This window comes from Bactrocera dorsalis, chromosome 1, assembly GCF_023373825.1.
Source record: "Bactrocera dorsalis isolate Fly_Bdor chromosome 1, ASM2337382v1, whole genome shotgun sequence".
Lineage (NCBI taxonomy): Eukaryota > Metazoa > Arthropoda > Insecta > Diptera > Tephritidae > Bactrocera > Bactrocera dorsalis.
The window spans coordinates 80,355,516-80,362,520 of NC_064303.1; the positions used below are offsets into that span (position 1 = coordinate 80,355,516).

At 34.2% G+C, this 7,005-nt stretch overlaps 1 protein-coding gene across 2 annotated transcripts in view; it reads right to left on the reverse strand.

Moving 5' to 3' along the window:
- Nucleotides 1-5,969, reverse strand: part of LOC105223590 (excitatory amino acid transporter) — a 29,669-nt gene extending 23,700 nt beyond the window's left edge. For both annotated transcript variants that reach the window (XM_049446452.1, XM_049446450.1), the window contains exons 1-2: nt 5,428-5,969; nt 3,642-4,000 (exon numbers count right to left, since the gene is read on the reverse strand). The gene's annotated coding sequence lies outside the window, so the exon portion shown is untranslated. The remainder of the gene's footprint in view (nt 1-3,641; nt 4,001-5,427) is intronic.
- Nucleotides 5,970-7,005: the final 1,036 nt, after the last annotated feature.

Sequence of the window (7,005 nt, forward strand, 5' to 3'; positions counted from 1 at the left end):
ATTATGTGGAAGGATGTCGGTTTGCAGGCTTACAAAAGAATTGAAGCCGACGACTATCAAAGGCATCGCAGTTTTAGTAGTTGGGCCGATCGAAGTGATCACAGATTTTCTCAAGCAATTTATTTCAGAGATGAAAGTCACGCTGGGTGGCATTAACAAATATAATTTTCACATTTGGAGTGATGATAATCCACAAGCAATTGTTGAGACGCCGTTGCATCCTCAAAATAACACTCTTTGTTGTGCTCTATGGGCAGAGGAAATCGTTGATTAATATTTTACAAAAATTAAGCTATATGTTACAGTCCACGAAGAATGCCTTAAACCCATGATTAGTGACTTTTCGTGTCTGAATCGGAGGATATTGATGTGGACGACCTTTTGTTCCAACAATGCGGCCCGACATGTTATACAGCCAACGAAACCACTAATTGGTGAGCGCATTGTCTCGTGTTGTTGGGCTGGAGCGTGACCTCTAAGTATACTTATATGAAGCCTTAGTCTTTGCATTTTATATGAAAACATTCTGGGCATTATTGCTGACAAAGGATCCCAAATTCCTGCAAAAAGTGATCGAAAATAGAGTGTCTCGGCTGTAATTTATTCGATTCAACTGCGCCGGTCACTTGTTTCTAAACCATAATGGCAAACGCTTAGCTTTATAACGAAGTTAAGTTCTTGGAAATAACATTAAATTATATTTGTTTAATTTCTTCTAGAAAACCATCTGTCTAAAAAACAGCATTTTTTAAAAGTTCGATGGTTCTTATTTATGAAGACAATAGTGCCCGGACCTTTGCCAAAAAACTATATTTGTTTTTATGGTAAAACTAGCCTAAGTTATGTAAAGCAAAACTAAAGAAACAAAACCAGAGGTTATGCCACTTTGATGAGATATCTACAATATAGATGTGATGTTTTTGATAAAAAAAAAGCAAAGCGCAAATAGGTAGGAGAAAAATTCACAATTTAAAGCGACTTCTAAACAAGTGAGGTTCGTGAAAAAATGCAGTAACCGAAGTCTATTAAAATCAAACAAAGAAGAATTCGTTTTGCCTTCGGAACATTAGTACATATAATAGCCGTGTTTTATTTGACAAGTATTATTCGCTTAAAAATGAACTGGGTCGGTAATGCTGACAAGAACAATCAGCTGACATACAATTTAGTTTGAAATTTCAAATATGTAAACGGAATACTAATATACTATACAAATATATTTATTTTAGTTATTTGAGGTCTAGAATACAAAAAACTGAAAACAAGTGTCTATATTTGTCTTACTTTTAACTCAGTACTCATCCAAAAAATATATAGTTTTTGTTTGTTTACATCTTCATCTGTCAAAATCAGGTTTCTCGCTTTGCCAACTACTTTTTTGGCAAAAACCTTGCTATTGTGAACGAAAAAAAGCGATGAACTGGCAATGCCGCTAGTTCAATATACAAGCTATGGTAGCTTATGACAAGCCAACATAATTATGTTGGCTTAGTCTTCCATACGAAATAAGCTAATAGCTTAATTAGCTGGTCAAATTAAACACGCCTTATATATTCCAAAACATCGTATTTTAGTTGTACATTCTTTTGGCACCCTGCTCACAAAATAATTCAGGTTTGATACCAATTTTTTTTAATCATTAACATAAACCAAAAAAATGTAATTGTTCTAAAATTACTTTTTCAGTTTTTAAAATCCAAAATCATCTGTCGAAACCATTTCACCTTCAAACAATAAAATTGACATACTATTTCTTCTTTTTCCAACTGACATTCTCTTCTCTTTGACTACACGTGAGAGACGTTTCATTAATGACGTAGAAACCAGAATCAAAGCAACAGCAGTTAACTCAGTATTTTTTATGTCTGCAAAGAGTCCTCCAAAGCTAACGTCCTTACCACTTTTCCTTTCTTCGCGCACGCACTCGTAGTTCAAGTGGGGTCAGCCACACTTTGGTACACGCAATTCCGTGTACCTAGTAATTTTCACACAAATACATAAACTGCTTATAGACAAGTGGGCACTTAGTATTAGCACGAGTCACAGAAGTACTTTATTATTTATGGAACACACAAAAGAGCAGTTGATATTGATTTGTTCAAGTTAACTATTTAAACAACAAATTGATGACGCGCAATTTTAATTGTAATATTCATATTTTCCACCTTCTTTCGAAACCGAAAACGAGTGGGAATGTCAGCTGACTAAGCTATTTAACTTACGTGGAAAGTTTACTTTTGAAGTTAAAAGTGGAAAATTCTGATTTTATCGATTCGCAATGACCCCAATGGAAATGTGGGGAAACAAAAAACAATTTAACAGTGCTGTCTACACACGTATGCGTATATACTTGTATCTCTATATTATAATATATATCTCGCCAGTGAGTATATTAAAGCGACAATAAGAAATTATTTTAGATGTTTTACTGCTTAAAAGTTTCCACAACTTTAGGAAACACGCTTTTCTGAATGACTATATTATAGAAGTCTTTGTAGTATTATTAAGTTAAAAGTCCTTAGCACTTGGGTCACGTACTATAACCGCCGGTTAAAACTAACTTCTGCTACATTAAAATTAGGAAATTTCCTCAATTAACTAGAAACATTAAAGTGTGAGGTAAAATATATTATATATATGTATATATTAGAAATACAATAATCGAAAAAATGTGGAGTATTGGTTTTTTAATAGCTATGCAACTCAGAACGATTTTATCGATGCCAACAAATTTTGAGTTATATTGAATGTTTTGGCTTATTACATTGTATAATATTAAAGAGTTTGTCGATATAGTTCACATAGTATCCCTGATAAGAAGTGGCAGTTTAACAAACATTGATGAAATTGGTATACCGAAATCACAGGTAATACAATTGTTATCAATTTTGAAATTAAATTAGCTTCGTTTCCAAATTATTGTTTTTAAAGCGATGCTGCTTTTGTTAACAATGAAAAAGAATTTAAAAACTTCAATGATGTAAAACTATGGCTTGATCGGCGTTGCGGGAAATCGACTTACAATGGAGAATCTACCACTAATCAAAAAATAATAACAATTTTCGACAGCGCTTTTGAAAATATGACGGCAGCCTGCTGAATTTATGTCTGAAGAGTGTCATCTAAAGCGCCCATAATCGCAACAAATGCCAGCAAGTTTCTAGTTAGCATATTTCCTTAGTATTAAAATTATTTTCAATAAATCAATCGAACAAGGTAACAAAATCTATAAACAAAATCACTGTGGATTTTTGGATTTGAAGTCGAGATGGAAGTTTGGCCAAATTATTGGCGTCCTCAAACGAAAGCATTTCAAAATTCACGATAATTATTTTAATTTTATGTAGTAGTAAATATTGTTAATTTGAATTTATAATAATTACACAAGAAATAAATATTACTGCTTCTTCTTCATTAAAATGTACATAGCTTTGCAATAAAGTTTTCTGAAATGTCCTTCTATCCATTTTGTTAAAAAAAAATATTCGTAAATAACAAAAATCGTTAAATTTTCAGTTGTTCAATATTAAAAAAAAGTCACCAAACGTCCAAAGTAATTAGAAGAATACTTTCTCTTCCCTTCTTGTACACATTTATGTCACTTTAATCAACATACAATAATATATTATGCTGCCACATACCTTTAACGACTAACCACAATTTACCCAGTTTCGCAATTTTTGCAGCTCTACGAATAAAAGTGAAGATAATTCCGATATTGCACCTTACGCGGTGTTTTTGCTCTTGCCTTTCCTCTTTATGGGTCGCTTCTTTCAAATGCAAGTCAACTGATAAAACCGTTCTATTTATAATATTCGCGTTCTCTTGACGCTCTCGTCGTTTAAATACGCTTCTAATACTCTTGAACGGAACGTGGCTCTAACAGAACTAACGTATCGCCACCGAACTCAGACTGACTAGTTTCCGCAGCAATTTGTGCTGCAGTTGCATCAACAACTTCAAGATTCTTTGCACCGCTGTAGCCGTTGTAGAGGTTTTACTGCAACAACACAATACAAACAAAATATATTATTTACGGGTTTATTTTAAGTAGTGAGCATTGTATGTTGTCAAAATATAATTAACTGGAACAGCCTAACTGTTATTTGAGTTATTCGTATAAACAAAAAATTACTTTGAAACTACTGGGCCCTATTGTTGCTTATATGATGGGATAGGTACTTGGATGATAGCGGATAGCATTGGACTTTAATTTCACTTTCAAATTTTATAAGGATACTTTATAACATTTTTTGAAATTTTCATAAGATATATTTTTAACATTGCAAATTGCACCAGAAAATGTAATTTTTGCAGCCAAAAATAGATTTTTCGACTAGACGGAGTTGACGGAGAGTTAAGCACATTGACTTATTATTTCCTTCGGCACTTGCCTTAAGAGTAGAGCTACAACCATTAGGAGTTAAAACTATAAACATTTTCATTTTGGATGTTTTACCCGACATTAGAGAAATTTTGGCTTTCGAAGTAAAAAAACTATGTTTTGACAATTCTTCGTATCCAAACACGCTAACATTTCGCTACACTTTATAGCTTCCATTTTATATACACTTGATTTAGGTATATATATTTGTATATTAGTCGTTGTTCACTGTATTTCTTTCCGTCTATATTGTTCAAATGTCAGATGAAGAGCCTTCAATTAGAACAGGAATTTCGAAAAGGATTTTATTATGAAATTAGTTGTAATCGAGCAGTTCGCAATCGATTTGGATTTAGCCAATTATAGTACATTTCAAAAATCGCAATGAAAAAATGTTTTCCTGTCCAAAACTTTTCAACTTCATCATGAAAGATTTAAAACGCGTTTTTCTCGAAACTTCATATTTAAAATTGGTCGACAATGATACTCAAAGACTATTCCAATTATGCACTCGTAATTTTAACTGTAACTTCGTGGCAACATTTTTTTGTAAACCACTTATAATTTGTAATAATATTTAAGTATTTTTACTAACAATTTCTGATAATTATTTGCATAAGAATTGTAACTTTTTTTAAGTCCGCCAATTTGCGCAATTTTTGAAAATTTGTTGTAAAGCATAAAACGTACGTACTTCACTAGCATTTCTTATGGAGTTTTCTTTAAGACCTAGAAACACCGTCGAGATCTTGAAAAAGGTGATTTCGATTGTTGTCCCTTTTTTTATCAAAATTTCAATATAAATTTTTATACACTCAAACACGTGTTCAATAAAGCCTGCGAAATGAATTTCGATTCTGTTTTTTTTACTCCCCGAATAAAGTGTAAAAATTAAGTCATCTTAGAGTCTATAGACAGTCCTTTAAATTGCAAATCAATTTTAAATTCTGTTATGTGGTTTTGACTTAAAATAACTACTTTTTTCAAAGCCTTTTAAATTGCTAACTACAGAATTATAAACCTTTTGCCGCGCTAAAACTAACCTTTGAATTCAGCCGAAGAAAAGCTTTACTTATCCACTATGATGCACAAGATTCACTTTGGGTAATTTTGAGTTCCAGTTAACAGGACATACGCTAAGGTTGCCTGCGTCTATATGATGCGCGTCACACGACTTTTCGCTTTAAAGTAAGCGCTTTGCTCCACTGTTTCAAGAATAAAAAAACTCTCGACCACCGATCGAATCACACGCAATATAAGGAAGTTAATTTTCCACTTATTACAACGGGACGTGCTTGCGTGTGTATGTGTCTAGGTTGCTCAGAAATTTATTTCCACGCACAAGTTATCAAAACAAACAAACGGTGAGAAATTACGCGCCAATCAAATGCGAAAATTGGCGTTGCTTTGGGGCTGCGTGTAGTAAAATTAACGCTGCGTGTTTTGTAACAACGGATCGGAGCAAGAAAGTGCCTAGCAAATTGGCTGAGCTGTAAGCAAATAGATGCGTTTAACGAACTACGACGACGACGACGATAACGACTGTCACCAAATCGCGCTGAAGTGTAACTGCAAGCGAATCCAACGGAAATTTGTTTGGCTGACTGACCGAACTGCTCGCTTTTGTGGTCGAAGCGGTGGGCATGACGCTAAGCCGTTGAGGTTAAGTTGTGGTCGTAATTTTTGCAGATGGAGAACACAAAATATGTACTTGAATATATGAAGAAATGTATGAATGTGCGAATGCACTGCGATCCTCTCTGTAGTAGAGTGAAATGTCTGGGGGTTGATGCTAGCAAAGGGTGCAATTGGCCGCTGCCGACAATATTTAAAATGAGTATTAAATTAAATTTAGCACAAATTCTCAAACAAGGCGAATACAGTCACACGTGTACACGTACTGCTATTACACACAAAAATATATGTATGTGTGAATGTATACGAGGGTCGTCCGATAATGACTTGGCCTCACCACCCGATTGGACCATTATCAAAACAGAAATATATTATCGCAAGTATATTGCCATAAATGACTACTGTCTAAATTGCAGTCGACTCGTCCGGCATATAGTTTTGACATTGTGCGTCATTTTGATATTGTACTGACAATCCAAAGTTAATTTAACAAGTTTCATTGTAGTATTTCCTCGTTTTTTGATGGGCCTTACCTAGCTATCCTCAAAATGGTTACCACTAAAGACAACATGGCATAAGTCCTCAATCTCGTATTAATAGAACGCCAATTGACTGTGCCAGTAGAAGCCTCCAGAAGCCGCAAAGTTCACATTAAGTTCGGATAAGAGATGGCAAAAAAACTTGTGTTCTTCCACTAAAGCGATACATCGACTCACGCCACCTTCGTCACCTAGTGGAATTGGATGAACAGGCTACTTCTTTCCACCGTGTTCTCCATATCTTCCTTCGTATGACTGTTTTTTTGCTTCCACACTTCAAACCGCCACTCGCCGTGTAGAAATTTGAGTACAATGGACTAAATAATTACCGAACCACCCTCGTAAATAAGGACTAGCAGAAAAGTCTCTGCAGGGAATATAACAAATATTTGTTATATAAAATGATGATTTTCAAAACCTTTCAGTGATATTCAAGTCTTCAAATTT